At 51.2% G+C, this 25,872-nt stretch overlaps 1 protein-coding gene across 1 annotated transcript in view; it reads right to left on the reverse strand.

The window, feature by feature from the left end:
* Positions 1 to 25,872, reverse strand: part of SYCP1 (synaptonemal complex protein 1) — a 5,090,281-nt gene that overhangs the window by 2,638,971 nt on the left and 2,425,438 nt on the right. The gene's annotated exons all lie outside the window — the stretch shown is intronic.

The raw sequence follows: 25,872 nt of genomic DNA on the forward strand, positions 1-25,872 counted from the left end.
CTCGAGTTACCTTACCCAAGGAAGCCGGGTACATAGGTGTCAAATGGTGTCGGGTCGCGTTGTCGTTTTCAATGGCGACTTGCTGCAAACTGCTGCTGCCGGGAAGAAGGAAAGTGTCCGGAGAGATCCAAGCCTGGATCTAGGATGTGAAGAACCTGAAAGCAGAAGACACAGAGTCTGGGTCACTTGCCAGTGACCAGGGGCACGATAGACGAATGCCTACCGATGTCAGGTGTTTCAGGTGCGAAGAGGTGAAGCTTGATTCTGCAGACACGTGGACCAGGAGGTGTTGACGACAACCAGGAGCTGGATTTGAGCTGTCCCACGAAGGATGTTGAATGCTGCGATGTTGGGGCTCAGATTGAACCCAACAAGCCTTGGCAACAGCAACCCAAACAGGAAGAGAAAAGATGCTTGGGTGTGGACCAGCAAGGTCCAGGCAACTCCCCAAGTGGTGGAGAGTCAGGGCACGTCTGGAGCAACCAGTGAAGCCCTTTGAAATTTAGAGTTTCCTTCACAGGGACCCACCAGTCAACGGACCAGGGATCGAGAAGGGGCCTTGAGAGAAAACACAAAGGGCCGGCTCACTCGTGGAGTGTAGGCCAGCAATCTACAGTGGAATTGCTGCTCGGGTCAGGGCTACAAGCATACCAATGCACAGCCTCTAGGATCGTCAAGAAGCATATGCACTGTGTCCAGGGGTTCCGGTTCAACGGTCCCTACGAGGGCTACAGGTCTCAGCTTTGCTGTGAGTTCGGGTCGGCCTCTGGGAAGTCTGGGAACCCACCTCCTGTGTTGCAAAGTCTTCGGAGTCCGTAGGGAGCTTCGGCGACGCAAACCAGTCAGATGTGTCTTTGGTGCCTGCCACGCAGGGGAGTAACTCCTTTACTCCGAGGGAGATTCTTCAGTCATCTAGCGCCTTGTAGATCGTCAAAGTTCCAGGATTCAGTATCAGAGTTTCATCCAGGTAAATCTAAAGTCCTGTAGTCAGGGGTTTCTACTTTATACACAAGGAAGGGGTGGGACAAACTCTGGGGACCCACCTATGGGAGGGTTTGGAAAGAGGGGTGGCTACACCCAATTCTTTTGTCCAATTTCGCACTAGAGCATGGGCTGGGAGCCCCTGCAACCGGTTTGAACTGGGCTATGAACAGGGATACCAAATGTGCCCCCAGTGCAGAATTCAAAGCACTCTTGGAGTGCACCTTCCCAGCCCCAATACACTAAAGCCTGTCTTGGAGGTGGTTACACCTCCCTGTGACAGGAAACCTATTGTCCAGGCTTCCCCTGCTGGAGTTTCGTCCAGCAGCAGGGGGCCAGACTTGTGTCTGTGGCTGCAGCATCCATTTTGTGATGCCAGGGTGCTGTTAAGCTGGTACCGGATGTACCGGTGTGGCCATGTTTCTCCCTCTAGGAGGGTGGAATCATACCTCCACCGTCAGGACTGGCGAGGAGGTATTATTCCAATCTGTGGTGTACCTAAAGGACATGCAATCATTTTAGTGAGGAGGCAGCTAGGCTGGGGGCCTGGATAGCAGGGCCCCAGCCGGACTAAATTTGAAAAACAGGGAAACGTCAGCAAAAAGTGGGGGTAACTATTAGAAGCGGATCCTACTCTCCTACATAACCTCACCCCAAACGTAAGGACATTAAACTAACCTTGACCAGTTGAGTCTTCCTGTTCTAAGTGGAAATATGGATTAGTTACTTACCTGTAATCCTAGTTCTCTTCCAGGGGTATCCTCATCAAAGTCATAAGCATTAGAATATTCCCGCCCATGCGCGGGACCCCGGAAACAATATATTATATGTGCCCCACATATACATATACATATATATATAAATATATATATATATATAAAAATAAGCAATTGCAGCCAAATAAAACAGTAGAGCTGGAATATGCTGTGAAGAATTTCCACCATACATGTGTATTAGCATTAGAAACATGATAAACAACACCAATGCTTGTTTAGAAACTGTTTTAATGCTTAGAAAGCAGTAGTAATTCTTATAACACACTGTAAGCATATACAGCTCCCAGGCTGCATTGCAAATACCCAGTCTAAAAAGACTGAAAAGCTAACCCTGTGGCTGCATGTACCAAAACTGTCGCTGTGCCTTTAAGGCACCTCTGCCCCTAGCTTCCCATCATGCCTCAGGGGTTACAGTTAGGTCAGTTGTTCTTTTCGGAGACTGAAAACAAAACCATGGTAATAACAGGTTAAAACATCTCCTACTTAATAAACAAAGTCCTTTGCCCGGGGAGGCGGGAGGGTTGCTTATGACTTTGATGAGGATACCCCTGGAAGAGAACTAGGATTACAGGTAAGTAACTAATCCTTCTCTTCCAGGGGATCCTCATCAATAGTCATAAGCATTAGAATAGAGTAGCGAGCCTCACCTCATCCCTGCGGGCAAAGGAATCAACAGGTAACATTCACATTCGTAGGCCCAAAAGTAGGCCTTATTCTACCCAAATAGGTTTCTCAAGGAGGCTTGCCCTACTTGAGAATCCGCTCTGGAATCAGACTCTAGGCAATAATGCCTTGTAAAGGTATGGACTGATTTCCATGTCGCAGCCTTGCAAATTTCTGACATGGGAATGTCATGTAAAAATGCTGTTGTGGCTGCCTTCCCTCTAGTGGAATGAGCTTTGGGTGATTGTAACAAAGGTTTGCCAGCCAGCTGGTATGCTAGTTTGATACATGAGACAATCCATCTGGAGATGGACCTCTTGGCTGCTGCATACCCGGTCCTCATTGAACCATAATTGACAAAGAGTTGGTCTGTCTTTCTGGTGCCCTTCGTTCTTTCTAGGTAAAACTTTAGCACCCGTTTAAGATCTAACGAGTGCAACGACCTCTCAGCTGGGGTCGATGGGTTAGGAAAGAACGAAGGAAGGGTAATCGTTTGGTTTATATGAAAATCCGATACCACTTTTGGAAGGAAGGAAGGGTGAGCCCTCATTACCACTCTGTTGTGGTGAAACACAGTGTAAGATTCCTTGGTGCAGAGTGCTTGAATCTCGCTAACCCTGCGAGCAGAGGTTATTGCCACCAAGAAGGCCGCCTTCCAAGTGAGATGCTGCAAGGAGGCCTTGTGTATAGGTTCAAACGGTGCAGACATCAGCCTGGAGAGAACCAGGTTCAACTCCCAGGGAGGAGAAGGATTTCTCACAGGGGGATAGACCTTCTTCAATCCCTGAAGGAAATCCTTAACCACTGGGACCTGAAAAAACGACGTTTGTGTAGGTGATTTTCTGTACGCTACTATGGCAGATAGGTGAACCCTGATAGAAGCGTATTTCAACCCTGATGTCGCTAAGTAAAGGAGGTAAGGGAGGACTACCTCTTCTTGTCCTTTGGTGGGATCAAAGCCATGGTCCCTACACCAAATGAAAATTCTCTTCCACTTGAACGCATAAGACGCCCTTGTGGAAGGCCTCTTTGCCTCTTTTAAAATATTCATACATTCTGGAGGCAGATTTAAGTGTCCGTATTGCAAGATCTCAGGAGCCATGCAGTCAGGTTCAGTGACGGGAGGTTGGGATGCAGGATCCTCCCGTTCATTTTGCTCAACAGGTCTGGTCTGCATGGCAGACGTCTGTGTGGACACAGCGACAGATGTAATAGGTCTGGATACCACCATTGTCGCGGCCAATCCGGAGCAACTAGGATCATGTCCATGCTCGATCTGATGAGCTTGGCCACCACCTTCGGAATCAGTGCCAGAGGAGGAAACGCATAGGCGAACATTCCTGTCCACTCCAGCAGGAGAGCGTTCCCTTGTGTCCCTGGTCGGTGGAACCTGGACGCGAAGGCGTGGCATTTGGCGTTTTCGTCGTCCGCGAATAAATCTATGTCTGGACGGCCCCAGCAACGGAAGAGTTCTTCGACTACTTCGTCGTTTAGCACCCAGTCTGGCTGATCTTCGAAGTGCCTGCTGAGTGCGTCCGCCTTTGTGTTTAGCTCGCCTGGAAGGTGTACTGCCACCACCGACAGTCCCCGAGCCAGAAGCCAGTGCCATATTGTCTGGGCCTCCTGAGACAGAGGGCGAGACCGGGTTCCTCCCTGCTTGTTCAGATAGAACATTGTTGTAGTGTTGTCCGTCTGAACCAAGATTTTGTCCGTTGTGATTGCTGGAAGGAACGCTTTGAGCGCCAGATGAACTGCTCGAAGTTCCAGCATGTTGATATGGCATGTCTGAAGGTTGGTCGACCAGCGACCCTGAATCTGAAGATGACCCATGTGAGCACCCCAACCTTCCAGAGATGCGTCCGTTACCACAGACATCGAAGGAAGAGGCTGCTGAAAAGGGACTCCCTGCAAGACATTCCGAGGGCGAGTCCACCACTGTATTGAGGACAGTGCTGCTTGAGATAGGATGATTCGATCCTCCCAATCTCCTGTCGCTTGGTCCCATTGATCTTCCACAGACTCTTGTAGAGGACGCATCCTCAACCTGGCGTTTGGAATTAGGAAGATGCAGGACGCCATGGAGCCCAGTAGAGACACTACTTCTCGCACCTTTGGACGAGGAAACTGAAGTAACTTTCTGCATTTCTTCCCCATGGAAGATAGTCTCTCCTGCGAAGGAAACGCTCTTCCTAAATTTGTGTCTAGAACTGCTCCCAGATAGTGGATGGTTTGTGTGGGATGCAGGACTGACTTTTCTGTGTTCACGTGGAGCCCAAGTCTGTGTAGTTGTTGAAGACACAGACGACAGTCTTTGGTGGCTTGATGAGGGGACGGGCTCTTCAGGAGCCAGTCGTCTAGATATGGGTACACAAAAAGACCTTTTTTGTGTAGACATGCCGCTACCACTGCCATGCACTTGGTGAACACCCTTGGTGCGGATTTCAGACCGAACGGAAGTACTTTGTACTGGTAATGCTTGTTCCCTACCAGAAACCTCAAGTACTTCCGATGACCTGGTGTTATAGGAATGTGGAAGTACGCGTCCTGTAAATCCACCGAACACATCCAATCTCCACCCTTTAGATATGGACATATCTGATGAAGTGCCAGCATGCGAAACTTCTCTTTGACCACCACCTTGTTGAGGGTCCGAAGATCTAAAATCGGCCTGAACTTGTCCTCTTGGTCTCTTTTGGGGACTAGAAAATACCTTGAGTACACTCCTCTCCCCCTTTGGGATGGGGGTACCTCTTCGATTGCGTTTTTCTTTAAGAGGACGCTCACCTCCCTTTTGAGGAGGTTTAGATGGTACGAGCGAGTCTTTTTTGGAGGAATCGGTTGTGGTCTCTTCCGGAAACGTAGCGCACATCCATTGCGCAGTATATTCAGCACCCACTGATCTTTTGTGATGCTGACCCACTCTGCCAGGTGTTGCGAAGCACTTCCTCCCACTGGAGTGGGTAACGGCGCCAGAGGAAGCCACTGCTCAGGCCTTGCCTCCTCTAGGCGTGGCAGAGGACTGATGATGTCCGCCTCTGCCCGATTTTCCTCCTCTGTATTGTGTCTTCCCTTGTGGCTTGCTCTGAGACCATTGAGGGGTTTGAACCCTCTGTTGGCCTCCCCGGTTCTTGTTGGTCTTGAAGCGTCGCTTGAACTGCTCTTTCTTCCTTTCCAGACCAACCGCCTTCACCGTGTCCAATTCGGTTTTCATGCGGGTCATTTCCTGATCGGCATGCTCCCCAAAGAGTGAAGATCCTGAGAAGGGCAGATTGAGGATGCGTTGCTGGGCATCTGGTTTGAGACCAGTTAACCGCAACCAAGAAGATCTTCTCGCGCAAACCCCATGTGAGTAGGTATGTCCTGCTAGAAGGGCGTTATCTGCGGATGAACTGATCATTTGGTTTGCCACCAAACAGCCCTCCGTCACTGTTTCCTCAAAGTCCTTCTGGTCCTCCTTGGGCAATTTCTCTTTGAATCGTTCCATGGAGTCCCACAGAGCTCTATCATACCTGCCGAGAAGTGCTGAGGCACTAGAGACTTTCAGGGATGAAGCTGCTGTGCTGCACACTCTGCGTCCCCAAGAATCTTGGGTCTTGCTGTCCTTGTCAGGAGGAACTGAAGAAGAGGGAGCGACTGCGTGATTCTTCCTAGCTGAGGCTACGATAACTGAGTCCGCCGCAGGCTCCCCTTTAACAAAGATTGGATCTGAGTCGGCCGGCCTATACTTTTTCTGGATACGTGCCGGAACCGCCCTGATCGCCGCTGGCGTGAGGAAGACCTCCTTGATTGGGTCCATTATCCCTGGAACCAATGGGAGCAAAGGCCGTGAATATGATTTGTGCCGAAGGGTCTCAAAAATCACAGTAGTGGAAACTTCTGGAACAGCCATTTCTATTTGAAGTTTTTTAGCGCCCCTTTGAAGAACGTCCAGATATGTGTTGACGTCGTCAAGCGGGGAAGCTCTGGAGCGAGGGCTGTCTGCCAGCGTTGGGGAGTAATCCCCTTTAGAAGATCTCGAAGAAGATGAGGAGGAGGATGATGGTGTTCTCCTTCTCCTGTGGTGAGATTTTTCCTTTCTCACTGGCGATCTTCTCGGTCGGTCTTCCCTTCGAGGAGAACGTGATTCTCTCCGATGCTCCTTTCGTGGAGATCTCGACCTCTCAGTTCGTTTCTCCCTTCTCGGTGTTTGAGATCTGGGATGCTCTCTCCGTGGCGATCGGGAGACCCTGGGGGTATGCGACCTTTCCGCTCTCCTCTCCCGAGAGCGTGATCGGTGCCTGATAGGACTCTGTCTGTCTGTCTCTTCTATCAGTCTCTGAAGGGGTGACCTGTGGAGTGGGCTTACATATCTTTGCAGCCTCTCCGTCGCTCCAGAATCCTTCCACTTGCTCAACGGAGCATACCATCTTGGCGAGAGTGTTATCTTTCGCTGGGGCAACGGACTTCTACTCCTGGAAGTGGACCTCGATGAGCTAGAGGCACTTGAGGAGGAATGGTGAGAAGCCGATTGGGTCACCAAAATAGTCGAAGGCACTGAAGGAGATTTTCGTCTCACCGGTGTTGGCGGACGTCTTAAAAGTCTTTCCCTTGACGTTGGACGCCTCTGCGGCGTCGACGGAGTGATAATCTTTGACGTCGAACGCCTCGATGACGACCTGTGTTCTCTCGACGTCGACCTGTGGTGTCGAGCCGATGACGGGGTCTTCTCCCTCGACGTCGAACGGCGTCGTCCTGCCTTCGACGGAGGTCTTGATGTCGAACGGCGTTGCCCTGCCGTCGACGGAGGTCTCGACGTCGACCGACGTTGGTCTGTCGGCGACGGAGATGGCCTTCGACGTCCTGTCGTCGACGAAGCCCTTGATGTCGACCTGGCATGTGGCGACGGCGGAGGATCGGACATCCTCGACGTCGAGCGCCGACACGTCTTCGACGATGATCCCTTCCTCGACGACGATCGTCCGAGGGGGCTCTTGCTCCTCGACGCCGAGCGCCTCCGTGGAGACTTCGGCGGAGGTGTCACACTCTTCGAAGCCTGTCGACGTTGAGACGACGGCGAGTGTATTCTGTCTCTCGACGCCGACCGTCGCCTGGTTGACGGCGGCGGAGTTGACTTACGTCTTGACGCCGATCTTCTCGTCGACGGAGATCTCGTGGCTTCTCTCGACGCCGATCGTCGCCTAGTTGACGACGGCGGAGCTTTCTTCGTCGTCGGTGATTTTCTTTTCGACGACGATTTCCTCATCGACGCCGGTCCCGACGTCGACGGAGCTTTATCTTTCGAATTTTCCATCAGATGTTGTTTTTTCAGCGCCGAGCCCGGCGCTGAAGTCGATGGACGCTCTGACTTGCCTTTGGAGGGAGTTCTGGGTCTCTTTGAACTCTTCCTCTCTGTAGATCTTCCCCTCATGGATCTTTGGGCCAAACCATAGAGCCTGTTCCTCTCCCTGTCTTTTAAAGTTCTGTCAGACAGGTTTTGACAATGAGAACAGTCCTTTGGATCATGATCTTCTGGCAAGCATAAAATACAGACCTCATGAGAGTCCGTTTTTGCCTTCTTGTGGCCACAAGAAGGGCAATCATCAAATAATGAAGGCATCCTGACAGGAAAACCTCACAAAAATTCGACTGCTAAGCAGTTATTTACTTGACCCTGATGTAAAAAGTCAAAGTAAATCAAAAAATTGTTCTTTTGAAGATTTTCTGACTGAAAAAGGCAGAAAAAATGTGGAGCTGTGTATCCAGGGTCCTTCCTGAAGGAGCCGGAAAGAACAACTGACCTAACTGTAACCCCTGAGGCATGATGGGAAGCTAGGGGCAGAGGTGCCTTAAAGGCACAGCGTCAGTTTTGGTACATGCAGCCACAGGGTTAGCTTTTCAGTCTTTTTAGACTGGGTATTTGCAATGCAGCCTGGGAGCTGTATATGCTTACAGTGTGTTATAAGAATTACTACTGCTTTCTAAGCATTAAAACAGTTTCTAAACAAGCATTGGTGTTGTTTATCATGTTTCTAATGCTAATACACATGTATGGTGGAAATTCTTCACAGCATATTCCAGCTCTACTGTTTTATTTGGCTGCAATTGCTTATTTTTATATATATATATTTATATATATATGTATATGTATATGTGGGGCACATATAATATATTGTTTTCGGGGTCCCGCGCATGGGCGGGAATATTCTAATGCTTATGACTATTGATGAGGATCCCCTGGAAGAGAACTGGAGAGTCCATCTGCATTGGCATGGTTACTCCCAGGTCTATGTTTCACTGTATAGTCCATCCCCTGTAGGGAAATGGACCACCTCAAAAGTTTGGGGTTTTTACCCTTCATTTGTTTTAGCCATAAGAGGGGCATATGGTCTGTCTCAAAAATGAAGTGAGTGCTAAACAAGTACTGACTCAACTTCTTCAGAGCCCAAACCACAGCAAAGGCTTCCCTCTCACCCAGCACCCTGCCTCCAGGATTGATAAGGGCTGCCATAGGGGTGACTGATAGCTTTAGATGTGCAGTGATATAAGGTACATATAGGGAACCTATATCTAAGTAAGGGGTGCATAAACCACCTTACACAGGCGGATGTAGTAGACGTTTTGTGTCATTTTGAGTAGTCTCTCAGGGATGGCATAATACATGCTGCAGCCCCTGAGAGGCCTCTGGGGTACCTAAGCCTTGGACACATAGGATACCATATTCTAGGGACTTAAATGTGTACCCCAGAATCCAATCTGTGGTGTACCTAAAGAACATGAAATCATTTTAGAGAGGAAGCAGCTAGTCTGGGGTCCTGGATAGCAAGGCCCCAGCCAGACTGAAGTCGAAAAATACTGAAACATCAGCAAAAAGTGGAGGCAACTATAAGAAGCAGATCCTACTCTCCTACATGCATGTTTGCACTGTGCTGAGATTACCAGGTAATCGTTCACACTATCTGATGGATGTCAGAGAGTCAGAAAACATGTCAGAAAACATGTGTTTTTACCGAGTACCTAGATAGATCATGCAATCTATGTGTTCTCCTTTGTACTGCTGGTGTATTCAACTGTGTAGCCTTGACCAAGGTCCTCTAAGTGCATGTAACTTGCATGATTGAGGTTACTATTAGGGGCAATACTATTTGTCTTTCGGACCTCTTACAAGTGCTCGCCTTACCTTTTCCCCAGCACCCTGCCATGAGCGGCAATCTGAGGGATAGCCCTGGGAGCCAGAAGCTATAGCTTCGCCTCTGTGAAGGCCCCTTCCATAGCCACAAAAGTGACAAAAAGAAGTCTGGGTACGGGTTGCCATTGAGAGGCCCAAGGAATTAGTGTAGCCTGTGAGTCCTTAAAGCACTCCAGAGCCATGTCTGTCTTGTCTCCGAATAGATGGCACCCATGTCCATGAGAGAGACCTTGACATCCCCTGAAAAGCCAGAAGTCCTCACGCAGGCGTGGCGCTGAACAGGCATCATCAATGAAATCACGCTGCCCAGCTCATCGGTCGTGTTGAGACCACAAAGAAAGGTGAACTTGCTACATCTCCCCCTTCTGATACAGCTTGGGAGAGGATCGCCCGGGCCTCCTCCAGGACCTGTGGAAGCACTTGCGCAACCGTTTCCTACAAAGTGTGGGAATACCAGCTCAATAAGCATGCAGTGTTCACCGGCTGCAATGCAAGGCTGGCGGAAGAAAACATTTTCTTACCCCAACTATACAACCTCTTGAATTCCCTATTCAGGGGTGCGGAAGGCAATGTGCATTGAGAGGTAGAGGTCTGGACTACCAAGTTCTTGGGGGTAGGGTTGATGGTGAGAAAATGTGGGTCACTCAGGGAGGGCCAATGGTGGAGGGTATTTGTCCTATTCACAGGAGTCACGTGCTGTGCTTGGACCATGTTTCCAATAGGACATCGGTTAAGGGCTCATTGAAACGCAGCAAGGGGTAAGAGGAGGAGAAATCAGGCTGTAGAACCTCTGTCAAGATGTTCATCTTGACTGCCTCGGAAGGGAGCTGAAGGCCCAAAACCTCGGCTGCCCTTTGCACCACCATAGCATATAATGAAACCTCCTCCGTAGCCGCGATAGGGGGAGAAAGTAGGCCAGAATGTGGAGAGGTATGCAATCCGCTGGCCTCACCCAGTTCCTCATACCAGTCCATTTCTTGATAAGGCCGGTCTTCTAAAGGGTCCAGCGACCTCTCCCAATCTTCCTCCCTTCCAAGCCCTTCAGAATGAGGTGGAGAAAGTGAGCTAGAATCTAAAAGTTCTATCGCGCCAGTACTGACACCGGTAGGCACCAATCTGGCTCCAGGTCATCTGGGATAAAAATGGGGCTGGTGCCAGCAGTGGGCACAAGCGGCCCCGGGACCGGTGCCAGGGAAGGTCGCAGTGGTACGACCGGCATCGGTCTGGATCCATTCCCAGATCCATGGGAGGTTACTGGAGCCGGAGCTGCCAGCACAAAACCCGCTGGAGCCCCCTCTGAGTCTCCAGGGCCCAAAGGCATGCTGGTATGGTCAGGACGCCCAAATATGAAGCACAAGGCAACATAAAATTCCGTTAACTGGGCGGGTGTCGCTCCAGTACCTGGGAAGGCTGGGAATCACAGAGCCGACCTATGAAACAGGCCTAGAGCGCTGAGACTCCTCCATCGCTTCAGCCGATGGACTGGGAAAGGTCGGAGCATGCTTCGACCTATGTTTCTTGTGCTTCTTACCTGACCGACTCAATGACTTTGAGTGTGAGGATGAAGACTTGAGACTTCATCCTCACTGTGCCCGGACCTTCCTCTCGACCTGGACCTGAGAACGAGACCTCTGGGGAGAACGACACAGTGCCGAGCACCAGCCCAAAAGCAGCTTTAGCACCACTCCCTCAAAACTTTCAGAGCCATGGCCCAGCAGTCGGAGAATGACTTTGAGTTGTGGTCCGCTCCAGGTACCAGAGACAAATCAGGTGCAGATCCGTCACTGACATGGCGCAGTGACAGGTGCCGCATGGCTTGAAACCAGAAATCTTCTTTGACATGAGGAAAAAATCTACACACCTAAAAGGGGTTGACAAAACATCAAACAAATCCTGTCACAAAGTGATAGAAGGTGGCTCTCGTCACTGATCTGAGCTGGCTGGCACGGAAATAAAAGAACTGACATCAGCACGCATGTCACAATGGCACGCGTGACGTCAATGACATCACGTGGGGCTGATCGATGCCACCTACAGGCGTGCAGGGGTAATGCTTGAAGAAAAATCGTCCAGATCCAGTCTGACGCCTGTGAAATTCAAAGGTTAGGAATCTGCGGCTAGATGTCTCTGTCAGACACACATGACAATCCTTCGAGAGATGGTTCTTTTGTGTACAGCTTTCTCCTTTTTTACTCCCACATAACCCACAAAGAGTTGATTGTCTACTCAGAACTCTTTTGTGCCGTCAAGGTTGAACGACAACTGCCTTTGGATCCAGGTGCTGAAATCTCTCCTTTTCTTTTAAGGGGTGAGGAGAACAAAAGAAGGTAGGCAGGGTGATGTTCTTGCCTACATGAAAAGGAGTGACAATATTTTGTAGGAAAGAGGCACATGTCTGGAGGACCCCTTTTTATGTAAAAAATGGCATAAGGAGGGTGTACCGAGAGCGCTTGGAGTTCGCTGATCCTCTTGGCCGATATTATGGCCACTAAAAGGGCAGTTTTGATGCTTGTAGGAAGATGGACTTCTTTACAGATGTCCCCCTACTTTTTTACCTACATTTGACTTGCTAGATGCTTGTTGCACAAGTTACTACTTGTGTAACTATATATCTGTAAGAGACATTAGTTAGTGATAGATTCCTTACCTTAGAATATCCCCAGGCGTCAGACTGGATCCGGAAAAATGTTGCTTAGCAGTACCTCTGCGCATCAGTAGGAGGCGTACTGCGGCTCCGCGCCCGTCACTGGTGTCGCAAGCGCCGAGATGACATCATGGAGAGTAATTAGGTGCCACCCATGCGTGCTGACATCAGTTCTGTACACAACTTTCCGCACCAGGAATGCAGAGCCATGCAAGATACTGACCATTGGTGCATAAAACTAGGGCCCTAAAAGGGATGACCTTAAACCTAGTAATCAGTTCGCAGAAGGAGGAGGATGTGTGGGGCATCTGAAAGAGACATGTTAGTGATAGATTCCTTACCTTAGAATAGATACCCTAGCAATACCAACCCCGGTGGTGGGTCCGCGAACAAGATTACACCAGAAAGTCATGGCCTAAGAAGCCATCTCTCTGGACTTGACTGTCAAAGCAGTAATGCTTGGCAAACGGGTGCAGCGAGGCCCACGTAGCTGCCTGCCAAATGTCCTGCAAGGGAACGCCGCGTCCCAAGGCAATAGTGGCTTCTGTCGCCCTGGTAGAATGGGCACGCAGCCCCACAGGAGGCTCCTTCTTAGCCAACTAGTAACATGCTTCGATGCACAGAACAACACACCGAGAGATAGTTCCTTTGTGCACAGCCCAATCTTTTTTGGTGCCCATGTAGCCAACAAAGAGCTGGTCATCCACCCGGAACTGTTGTGTGCGGTCAGGTAGAAGGCGAGCACACGTTTTGGGTCCAGACGGTGGAGCCTCTCTTCTTCTCTGGAAGGATGCGGAGGCGGACAGAAGGTGGGCAAAGTGATGGTCTGCCCGATGTGGAAGGACGTGACAACGAAGGACGGGTCCTCAGAACCACCTTGTCCGGATGAATAGAAAGGAAAGGAGGTTTAGAAGGAAGAGCCTGGAGCCCACTCACTCTTCTGGCAGAGGTGATAGCTACCAGGAAATCTGTCTTGAGAGTGAGAAGACGTAAGGGACAGTTATGAAGAGGCTCAAAGGGAGAACACATTAGAAACGTCAAGACAAGGTTTAAGTCCCACTGAGGCATGGTGAACGGCACCGGAGGGAACATGTGTGTAATGCCTTTTAGAAAACGGTTTACAACCGGGAACTTAAAGAGAGAAGGCTGATCAGGAAGCCTTAGAAAGGCAGAAATGGCCAACAGATAACCTTTGATAGTGCCCAGAGCAGAGCCCTGCTGGGCCAAAGAAAGAAGAAACAAAATAACTTCGGAAAGAGGGGCAGAAAGGGGATCCACAGCCTTCGCTGTGCACCATGCCACAAACTAGTTCCATCTGCAGGCGAATACCGTTTTTGTGAAGGGACGCCTGGCTGCCAGAATTACATCACCACAGACTTCGGGAAGAAGATTAACAGGTGTCAACTGTCACCGCTCAATCTCCAAGCATGGAGGTGGAGGCTGGCCAGGTTCGGGTGGAGGACCCTCCCCTGCTGCTGCGACAGAAGATCCTCCCAAGGAGGCAGTCGAATGTGGGGATCGATCGCCAAGCTGAGTAGCTCGGGATACCAGTATCTTCATGCCCAATCCGGGGCTACAAGGATGACTTGTGACTTGTCGCGCCTGATCTTCTTCAGCACTCTGGGCAGAAGTCGTATAGGCGGAAAGGTGTACAACAGACCGCAGCTTCACTCGGACGAAAAGCGTCGCAGAACGAGTGCCGCCTTGGAAATTCCAACGCGCAGAATTGATGACATTAAGCGTTCTCTTCGGTGGCGAATATATCTAACCAAGGCTCTCCCTACTGCTGAAAGAGACCTTGCACCAAGTCCAAGTTCAGACGCCATTCTTGATCCATCAAGCACCAACAGCGGAATTTGTCCGCCCTGGCGTTCAGAGAACCTGCCAGGTGTTGAACCACCAAGAAAATGCCTGGATGTTCCAGCCATGTCCAGAGGTGCAGAGCCTCCTGACATAGGGTCCAGGACCCCACCCGCCCTGTTTGTTGCAATACTACATGGCAGTGGTGTTGCAACTCCAGAAGGTTGATATGGAGCCGGGACTCCGCCGGAGACCAGAGGCCTCTGATCGCCGCCTCTCCCAAGTGGTCACCCCATCCCAGGAGGGACGCATCCGTCACCACTGTGTGCTACAGTTGGGGAAGGGAGAGGGATCTGCCACTGACCAAATCTCGATTTGTGTGCCACCACTGCAACAGTTGAGCAGTGCCCTCTGAGATCTGGACATGCTAGGACAGGTTGCCCTGATGCTGCACCCACTGGAAGTTCAGGTCCCACTAAAGAGCCTGCATATGCCATATGGCATGTGCCACCAGCAGGATGCAGGAGGCCATCAGGCCCAGGAGCCGGAGGGTCATCCTGACTGAAACCCAGGATAGAGGCTGAAGGATCGGAATTATAGTCTGAATAACCCGGACTCGCTGTTCGGGAGGATAAACCCGAAACTGCGTCGAATCGAGAACCGCTCCGATGAAGGGGAGGTTCTGAGAGGGACTCATGTGCGACTTCGGCACATTGATGGAGAACCCAGCAACTGCAGGAGGTCGGCCGTAGTCTGAAGGTGGTGGACGACTGCCTGGGGCGAGCCCGCCTTCAGCAACCAGTCATCAAGGTAGGAGAAGACAGACACCCCTGACCTGGGCAGGTGAGCCGTGACAACCGCCATCACCTTCGTGAACCCCCGAGGGGCGCTGGTAAGGCGGAAAGGGAGTACAGCAAACTGAAAATGCTCCTGGCCTACCGTGAACCGCAGGTATCGCTGGTGGGCCGGCAGGACAGGGATGTGAAAATAAGCATCCTGCAAGTCCAACGCTACCATCCAGTCTCCAGGGTCGAGGGTAGCCAGGACCTGAGCCAGAGTCAGCATTTTGAATGTCTCCTTCCGGAGGAATAGATTGACGTTTCGGAGGCCCCCCTTGTCCTTCTTGGGGATTCCAAAAAGTAGTGGGAATACCAACTACTCCCTACTTCCTGCTCAGGAACGTACTCAATGGTCCCCTTGGCCAAGAAGGCAGTGATTTCCTGTTGGAGAAGAACCAAATGATCCGCCGACATGCGGTGGCACAGAGGCGGCATGGCCGGAGGGGAGGACTGAAAGGAAAGGGAATAACCCTTGCAGATTATTTGCAAAACCCATTTGTTCAACGTAATGTCGCACCCGTGGGGGAGATGAAGGCGGATCCTGCCACCCACTGCCGTGCTGGGCTCCACAAAGCTCGGACTAGGAAGGTTTGGAGGTAGGAGCAGCGGGGTGGAGGTGGACTGACCCGCACCCTGATTCCCCGACCCGCCTTTGCAGAAGCCGAGACCACGGCCGCGCTGAGGTTGGGTCTGCACAGGCTTGTTGAAGGAACGTGCCTGGGTGCCTCTGCTCTGGCCACGAAAGGAACGAAAACCAGGAGCGGATGGGTTCTTTGCAGACAGACCCAAGGACTTGGCTGTGGCCCGTGAGTCCTTTAAAATGCTCCAAAGCACTGTCAGCCTTGTCGCCAAACAGGCGAGTGCCATCGAAGGGCATATCCATGAACGAGCTCTGGGCATCGGGTGAGAACCCAGTTGAATGCAACCCGGCTTGGCGTTGCAACGCCACCATTGTAGAGATCTCCCTGCCCAGCGACTCAGCGGTGTCCAAACCACCCCAAATGGCAAACTTAGCTGCATCCTTTCCTTCAGCAATCGCCTGAGAAAGGACAGCCTCGACCTCCTCAAGACACTGAGTCAACACTTGAGCAACAGTATCCCACACTGTGTGGCAATAGCGGCCCAACAAGCAAGCAGTGTTCACCGACAGCAGCCCTAGACCGGTCCAAAGAGAACAATCGCTTGCCAAACTGTTCCAGTTTCTCAGAGTCCTTGTCCGGCGGAGCCGAGGGAAAGGCACTCTGCGACGTCGAGGCCTGGATGACCAGACTCTCAGGCATGGGATGGGTGGTCAGAAAGGCCGGGTCGCCAGGCGCCGGCGTCTGGCGATGTTTTTATCCACAGGGGTCCCCGTGGCCGGCCACGAACAAGTGCCCAAGAGGACATTGGTAAAGGTGTCATTGAAGGGAAGCAACGGCTCCAATTAAGTAGACGCTGTCTGTAGCACCTCGGTGAAGAGGTTAGTTTTGAGGGCCACCGTGGGGAGGTCGAAGTTGAGGGCCTCGGCAGCCCGACGGAGCACCATCGTGTAGCAAGCCCTCCTCTATCGTAGGCGGGGGAGGGGCAAACCCCGGGTCAGAAGAGACATGGAGGTCGCCGGCGTCATCCAGATCGTCCACCCGATCCTGCTCGGAGTCACACTGCCGGGCAAGAGGGTCTTCGGATCCTTCCCAGTCCTCCTCCGGAGGGGCCGGTCGTGGCGGCATGGCCGGAGCCGCAGAAGAGACAAACGATGTTGGAAACGTCGCTGAGAACGGCGCTGACCAGGGCCGGACCGGGGCCGCCTCCCAATGCGGATCCCAGGTCCGAATAAATTGGTCCTGGAACCGGGGCAAGGGTGGGATAAACAGCACCCAGTGCGGTGCCGGGGGTGGAGCCGAAGCCAGCGCCGGGGTCGAAGCCGGCAACGCTGCACCTCGTGGCACCAGGGCCGGAGCCAGCGGCATAGGATCCTGTGGCACCGGGCCTGGAGCCGCTGGCGGAGCCGCCGGACCAAAAGGATCTGGACCGCGGGGCGCGAACGCGCACCAGCGGGAGCCCGAGGCGTAAAAAGACGGTCCATGGCAGCAGGAAAATCTTGCACCTGTTCAGGAGTCGCCGACGGACCCGGGTAGGGCGGGTAGACCAGGGGACTCCCAGGCTCCTGAGGAGCTGCAGCAGCGGAGCTCCTGTCCGCCTCGTCCGCCTCCGAGGAGCGACGTTGGAGAGCGAATACCCGTCTTCGACTTCTTTTTATGACGTCGCTTACCAGACTCCGAAGGTGAAGACTTGGAGCATGAGGAGCGATGGTTCCGGACCCGTGAGCAGTCCCGGGAACGGCCCCTAGACCCGGAGCGGCGGCGTGACGAATACCGGACCTCCAGCAACTTCCGGCGCAGCTCCCACAATGCCTTTAGGACCATGGGTCGACAGTCCCAGGAATCGTGATCGGTCTCCAGGCAATAGAAACAAACATCGTGGGGGTCCGCCACCGACATATTACGGCGACAGGCCCCACAAGACTTAAAGCCAGGCATCCCTATGTGCACAAGGAGAAAAAAAGGGGGGGGGGGCCAAAAGTCTCAAAATAGTAGTCAAAAAGTGACTAAGGTACGTGCTCAATCCGGATTTGCGCCTGCTGGCGCCAAAAAAGAAAGAACTGACCTCAGCGCGCATGGGTGGCGCCTAAGTACTCTCTGTGACGTCATCTCGGCGCTTGCGACGCCAGTGACGGGTGCGGAGCCGCAGGATGCCACCTACTGACGCGCAGAGGTACAACTAACCAAAAACTTTCCGGATCCAGTCTGACGCCTGGGGATATTCTAAGGTAAGGAATCTACCACTAACGTGTCTCTTTGAGATTTCAGTGTACTGAAGCCTGCTAACCAGGCTCCAGTGCCTGAGTTATTTTCCCCTAAGCTGAAATGTCAAACTGTATGTAGCACTTCTGTAGGTCTCTAGTAAGTGATACCCCTGGAACCAAGGGCATGGGTACTAAAGAGGGTCAAGGACAGCAGCATGTATCATTAGGGACACACACGCAATTTGCATGTAGACTGCCATTGCAGGCTTCATGAAAAGTTGCAAACCATTTGGAAAACATGATATGGCACACCCCCTGTTTACTATGCCCATGGACACTACATATAGTGCATGTAGTCACAGCTACAACAGGCCTTAGAGCCCTAAGGCAGGGTGCATGTTATTATATGTGACAACATATCTGCAAGAGGAGATATGCCTCTGTGATGTCTGGTCTCATTGCCATGACATTGCAAGTGTTCAGAAAGCCATCTTCAGGTGTCAGGAACCGTCTATCTTGTTTTAGCGTCACTTCAAAAAGATCTACCTTACACCCACAAAGGAAGCATTTTGCTCAGTATCTGTGATGGAGAAGACTTGGCCCCAGCTGAAAGGCTTCTCTTCGATACATTTTATATTACGAGGCGAGACCCAATTGCACACACTTCCTATTGGGGTTCTCTGTCTAGTTTTTTAGACTCGAGACACCCCAGTGCTCTCATACCGCCTGCGCTAGTATCATGCAGCACACTTCAACTGTGAGAATCACCTGAATGGACGTATCTTGCAACGTGAAGCTTCTGAGGAAGAATTTGTGAGTGTCGCTAACTGTGTTGCAGCCCATATTTCTTCAGGTAAGTCAGAGGGGCTATTGGTTTTAAGTAATAGAAGTATTTTCCTTGACATTCCTGTAATTATATTCACAGCGTATCTCTGCCGTATCAGTGCTTCGAGTCCTTGGTCACCTTGACTACGTGTCATCGAGAGAGATCCGTGAGTCAGAGGTTCTCGAAGTCAACTTCTGTGAAGAGAAGTCTCCTCCAATGTTCAAGTAAGCGTGTATATTCTGTTCTCTAGCCTGTACATTAACAGAAAACTAATTACTTGATACAGCACGTGTGTCAGCAGCTTAACCCAAGTAACCCAGGTAGAACTTTGGCCTCATAACAAGAACTTTGCTAATCAGCTGCTTGTTTGCGTCTAATCAATTAAGTGCAATTTCTACTAAAAAGTACTGTATTTTGAACTGAAAAAGAAGGCGTTGAGCTCAACCATCTGCCAACTGTTTCATATGAACTGCTATTTAACATAACAGATTCCCAAGAAGATATTATACATATTTATTAGGAGTTGGATACTAAGACTGCATGATATATTCTCCTATTAATTGAATGAGACTATTAATTCGTTCCCAACTAACACATGATATAGCCTATCTCTAATTCCATTAAACCTCATCAGAGTGACAGAGAATTCTTTCAGTTGAAAAAATAATAAAGGACAAAACTTCATAGAGAGGGGTTAGTTCTCCGGTCTTAACAGGTAATAGATTAGAAGTTGGGAGATATAATGGTTCAGTGTAGAACTAAGGAGAAGTAATTATTTATGCTTAGTTTTTCAGGTATTATTCAGAATTCCGGAAGGAGAACCTGCGTCCTGAGGCAGTCTCTCTTGTTTTGTCTTCCTACTTCCCCTTTCCCCCGGGCTGAACTCAGAGACAGTCGCTGGCAGCGGTTAGAGGGATTTGGGGTAAGGTCATCTGCTTCTGAGGAGATCGCCCATCTTAGCCTGACATCAGTATATGTACTGGGCACTGCTCATTACGAGTTAACCAGCTACATAATGGCTTCACTGAAAATAATGGTGTTTGGTATCAAACACCTTGCCTTGACAAATCCGTGCTGATGCCAGTATCTGATTTATACTGACATGCACCCAGAGGGTACCTTAGAGGTGCCTCCTGAATCCTACTAGTCGCTCAGTGGGCTAGTTGACTGGTATCATCCAGACTGCCACCACAGATGAGTTTCTAACCCCCTGCAGATGAGAGTTCACTTGCTCTGAGGTGAGAAACAATGTCTGCTCCGGAGGAAGGTGTTTAGTCTTCCTCTTGCAGGATGACAAGTGTTTTCGTATATCGAGTCCAGAGGCTTCAAAGCCTCTACCACCTTTGAAATGCGACCCGACTTCCCCCAGAACTGGGAGATGCCATTCCCTGCCATGAGGCCCATTTGGCACCCAGACAAGTGGGAACATTAGCTAGTCTAAAGGCGTGTTCACTCTCACACTCTCAGGCAAGTGACACCATTAAGGTGGGCTACCTGAATTAAAAAATGAAAGACAGGTTCCACCATCTTGTTTTTATTGGAACTAGGATCTCTGGGTCATATTTACGCCCACTCTCCACAGGATGCAGTCCTATAGAGGGTGTAAACACCCCAGGGATAGGTAGCCCATTGGTTACTACCTTACACTCCCTTTAACACTCCTAAATTCAGTATTTAGGTGGCTCCCTGACATCAGGAACTCAGAGTCATCTACGGGGAACAAAAAAAGGGCAACAAAGAGCAAGAAACGCAAGAACTGTGGACCAGCCCCGGATTGGGCCCAAGACCCTGCCTGTCGTCTGCTGTCCCGACAATTGCTTGCAAAGACAAGACTCGATCTACAGCTGTGTATCTTCCTAAAGCCTTGGAGGGCTGCCTAGACTTCACTAACCAGTCAGCATCTCCCTTGGAGTGGAGGACCCACTTCCCTGCAGGCATCGACCGCATCTGCCAGGTACACCAGTCTGTTGACACCCCAGAAGAAGGCCTTTGTGGCCCCCAGAGGTCAGCTTCATCTCCCCAGCAAGTTTTGAAATGCCCTGATGTTCCAGCCATGTTCAGAGGCAAAGGGCCTCTAGACAAAGAGTTCAACACCCCACCCGCCCTATTTGTTATACTACCACATGGAGGTGGTGCTGTCCATAAACACCTACATCAGCCTTCCCTTGATAGTAGGAAGAAAGGCTTTTGATGGCAATGGGATCACCCAAAGCTCCATCTGGTTTACGCGAAGCTTGTACTCTGCCCGAGACCAGAGTCCTCTCACCTCCACCTCTCCCAGGTGGCCATCCCATTCCAGAAGTGATGCATCATCAGCCACCATTGCAGATCCTTTGCTGTTCCCCAGAGATCATGTCAGAGAGATTTACTTGATGCTGCACCCACTGGGCCTTCGGGTCCCACTGCAGAATCGACATATGCCAGCGGGCATGTGTCACCAAGAAGAATGCAGGAGGCCTCGAGGCACAGCAATCTAAGAGTCTGCCTCACCAAAATCATAGCCTGAATATACTGTACTCACCATTCGGAGGATAAGCCCGAAACTACACCATGTCCAGAACATCTCCAATGAAAGGGAGAGTCTGAGAGGGAGTCAGCTGTGACTTAGGTATGTTGATAGTAAACCCTAGCGAGTGCAGGAGGTTTGCCATAGTCTGAAGGTAGGAGACAGCTGCCAAGGGAGAGCACATCTTCAACAACCAGTCGTTGAGGTAGGGGAAGAATGAAATCCCTGACAGCTTCAACACCACGATCGCCCGACTACACCAGACTCCACCTCCCCTGCGAACAACACCAGCACCAACCGCCTGACCTCTTGGTCCAACGTCAATGACGACGAGACACGCAATGTCATGAACTCCATCCACTCAGGATCTCCGTCAGACCAGTGCCCACACCACGTATTCAACAAAGCAGACGCAGCCATCGCACCCCAACTACGGAAGGTCATCAACATTTCCTTCGACACAGCGACATTCTCGGAAAGCTGGAAGCACGCCGAAACCAACGCCCTCCTCAAGAAGCCCAAGGCGGACCCCAAGGACATCAAGAACTTCCAGCCCATCTCCCTGCTCCCGTTCCCCGCGAAGGTCATCGAGAAAATCGTCAACATGCAAATGGCCCGCCACCTCGAAGACAACAACATCTTGGACCCATCCCAGTCCGGATTCAGAAGAAACCACAGCACCGAGACAGCCCTCATCGCCGCCACAGACGACATCAGGTGCGAACTAGACAACGGGAAAACATCAGCCCTCATCCTCCTGTACCTGTCAGCCGCCTACGAAACCATCTGCCATCGCACTCTAAAGACACACCTCCATGAAGCCGGAATCCAAGAGAAGGCCCTTGACTGGACCACGTCCTTCCTCTCCGGCGTCCATCTCCTACCCTTCCGATCCGAAGCCACCAACATCATCTGCAGCGTCCCCCAGGGCTCATCCCTCAGCCCGACGCTGTTCAACGCCTACATGGCCCCCCTCGCACAAGTGGCCTGCCATCACACCTCAACATCATCTCCTATGCCGACGACACCCAGCTCATCCTCTCCCTCACCAGGGACCCACACACCGCCAAAACAAACCTCCACAAGGGAATGAAGGCCGTCGCCAGCTGGATGAGGAGCAGCCTTCTGAAACTGAACTCGGACAAGACGGAGGTCCTCATCCTCAGACCCACCCCCTCAGCCTGGGATCACTCCTGGTGGCCAACCACACTGGGAACAGCACTGACACCCACCGAGCATCATGCAACCTAGGATTCATCCTTGACTCTTCCCTCTCCATGTCTAAGCGGGTCAACGCCGTCTTATCCTCCTGCTACAACACCCTCCGCAGGCTCCGCAGGATCTACAAGTGGATCCCGACGAGACAAGAAGAAGGGTGACACAGGCCCTTGTCAGCAGCAGACTGGACTACAGCAACGCATTCTACGCAGGAATCCCAGCCAAACACCTACGACGACCACAACGCATCCAAAACGCCTCCGCCCGACTGATCGTCAACGTCCCCCGCCGCAGCCACCTCACCCCCTACCTGAGAGACCTACACTGGCTCCCCATCAACAAGAGGTTTACCTTCAAGCTCCTCACCCACGCACAAAAAGCACTCCACAACGCCGGCCCAGCCTACCTGAACAGCAGTGTCAGCTTCTACACCCCCACCCGCCAGCTCCGCTCCGCCAGCCTCGCCCTCGCCGCTATCTCCTGCATCCAACAAACAACCTCCGATGGCAGATCCTTCTTCTACCTTGCAGCCAAGACCTGGAACACCCTCCCAGACCCAAAACCTACTCGCCTTCAGAAGACTCCTCAAGACCTGGCTCTTCGAGCAGTAGTGGCACCGCACTCCCCTCAGCGCCTTGAGACCCTCACGGGTAAGTTGCGTGCTCTACAAGTTCCTTAATCGATTGATTGATTAATGGAGACAAGTTGCGACCACCGCCCTCACCTTGGTGAACAACCAAGCTGTGCTGGTAGGGCCAAAGGAGAGCACAGTGAACTGAAAGTGCTTGTGGCCCACTGTAAACCGCAGATAGCGTCTGTGGGCTGGCATTACAGGGAGGTGGAAAAAAGTGTCCTGCAAGTTCAGCACTACCAAGCAGTATCCCGAATTCCAGGGCAGACAACACTGGGGCGAGCATGAGCATTTTGAATTTATCCTTCTTCAGGAAGATGTTGAGAAGTTACAGATCGAGGATAGGACGAAGTCTGCCATCCTTTTTGGACACCAGAAAGCAGCAGGAATTACAACCACAACCTACTTATGATGCTGGCATCCTCTCTATGTCTTCCTTGGCCAAGAGAGCCTGCACTTCCTGACGGAGCAGAGATTTGTGGTCCTTCATCATCCTGTCACAAAATAGGTGGCATGGGTGGAGGGGAAGCCACAAAGGGGAGGGAATAGCCCCTTTGGACAATCTGGGGAACGCAGCAGTGAGATGTTATCTACCTTCAGTGGTGCAGGTGATGGCGTATTCTGCCCCCCACTGCATGCCCATGATGGTCGAAGGCCAAACTAAAGCAGCTTGAAGGCTGCTGCGCCGGGGGGGGGGGTGGTGGGCTGGCTTACCTCTTGCAACCTGACCAATGAGGTCTGTGGGTACCGCATCCTCAGCAATGTAAGGGCTAAAAAGCCTGCTGGACTTGCTAGCTGGATGGGTAGAAATGGATCTGAAAGCCCATTCATTGGCCACAAAAGGTGAGAAATAGGGCATGGAAAGGTCCATGGACCTGGCCATAGCCCTGCTAATCTTGAAGAACTCTAGGGCAGAGTCAGTCTTGTCTCTGAAGAGATGGGAGCAATCAAAGGGTACATCGCTTCTGTCAGCAATGACTTGAGAAACTATGGTTTGGGCCTCCTCTGAGACCTTAGGCAGCACTTGCGCAACTGAGTCCCAGAATGTATGGGAGTATCGGCCCCAAAGGCATGTGTGCTCTCCAACGCATTGCCCGGATGGCAGAAGAAAACATCCGCTTCCCAAGAGTATCCCATCTCTTGGATTCCCTGTCTGGTGGAGTGGTAGGGAATGCTCCAAGATTTACTCTGAAAGTGGAGGCTTTGGCTACCAAGCTCACCTGGGTGGGTTGCGGAGTGAGGAAATTGGGGACCCCAGGGTTGGGACGATGGCAGTGGGCAACGTTTGTTGTGCACAGGATTCCCTGTGCAGGGCTAGGACCAGACCCCAAGTAGGACATCTGTGAGGGATCCATTAAAAGGGAGAAGTGGTTCAGATTGGGTGACTCCAGGTAGAAGCACCTCCGTCAAGACGTTCATCTTGACAGCCATGGAGGGCAGTTGAAGGTCCAGGTTCCTCAGCCGCCTTTCTCTCCACCATTACAAATGAGGCACCCTCCTCCGTAGCCACGGTACAGGGAGAGACCAAACAAACGTCTGGGAGTTGTCCAGGCCGCTAGCATCTGCCAGATCCTCATACCAAGTGACCTCAGTGTCATCTAATGGCTGGAATTCATAAGGGTTAAGTTGTTCCTCCAAGTCATACCAAATCCAGTACCACAGGAATAAGGCAATGTCTCTGATTTAGGGGATTTGGGTTGATTGATGCCGCTCTGGTTCAGTGTGGGAGTCAGGGACATTGGCATTGCTGTGTGAGTCAGGAAAGGACGAGGTGGTACAACCAGTGCCACCCTGGATCTATCGACGGATCCAAGAGGCCTGACTCGCGTCGTGGGTAAACCAGCCGGTGGAAGACCAGTACGGGCCTCTTTCAAGCCTGCGGGCCCAAAGGCACTCCATCGTGGATGGGCCGTCCAAATTTGAGCTGCATGGCCTCATAGAATTCATAACTCTGTGTCGGGCGCTCCAGTTCCTGGAAATTCTGGGAGGCATGGAGACGGCCAGGGTGCAGGCTTTAGTATGGAGCAAGGCCTTGAATGCCGACACTTCCTCGTCTCGTCGGAAGACTTTGACATACGGGGCGAAGATGAAGACCTCTTCAACATCTTACTCTTCTTCCTCTTATACGACTTACCAGATTTCTCCAATAACCTCGACGGTAATGACCGCTCAGAGTGCTTCCGCAACTGATTTGAGGACCTTCCTCTCGACCAGACCGAGACCATTGTGATATTGCACATTGAGAGGCGAGGAGCTTGAAGGACCGCTTCTTTAAAACATTCTGTTGCATGGTGAGACAATAGGTGCAGATCTTCACTTTGTGGTCTCACTCCAGGCATCAGATACACACACAATGTGGGTCCGTCACCTATATTTGTCAGTTACAGGCACCACATGGCTTGAAACCAGCTTTCCAATGAGCATAAGAACCGCACCAGGAGACAAGTCTCAACAAAAATCTTGACAAAAAGTCAAAAAAAGGGGCAGTTAAAAAAGATTGAGGGTATCTCTTCTCCGGATCTGTGCTGACTGCCACGGATAGGAAAGAACTGAAGTCAGTGTGCTGGGGTGGCCTTTATATAGGCACCGTGTATCTCACTTCCGGCGAGGATGATGGCGACAATACCACCCGGTGCAGAACCATACCACCTACTGGCACACAGGCATATTGCTCACAAAAATTTCCAGATCCAGTCTGAAGACTGGGCATATTTCTAAGGTGAGGAATATGCATCTGGAAGTCACCACCAGATAAACAGCTTCGAAATGTAGTGACCTGTGGGAGAGGCGATACTAAAAATTCTCATGTTTGTAAGTACTGTGAAGAGGAATAAAGAATTGGAATAATGAAGATTACCAGTGTGTAATTCAAGCAGTAGACAATTAAAAACAAATTCACATTCTTTGCTCAAGTGCTCATGGTCAGAAAGTAGTTTATTGAGATGGAGAGGACCTGTTAAGTAATAAAGTGAACATATTGTATTTTCAAAAGAGAAATAAAGCATGATAGAACATTCTTTCACGTTTTGCAATTTGTTGCA

Source organism: Lissotriton vulgaris, chromosome 5 (assembly GCF_964263255.1).
Source record: "Lissotriton vulgaris chromosome 5, aLisVul1.2, whole genome shotgun sequence".
Classification (NCBI taxonomy): Eukaryota; Metazoa; Chordata; class Amphibia; order Caudata; family Salamandridae; genus Lissotriton; species Lissotriton vulgaris.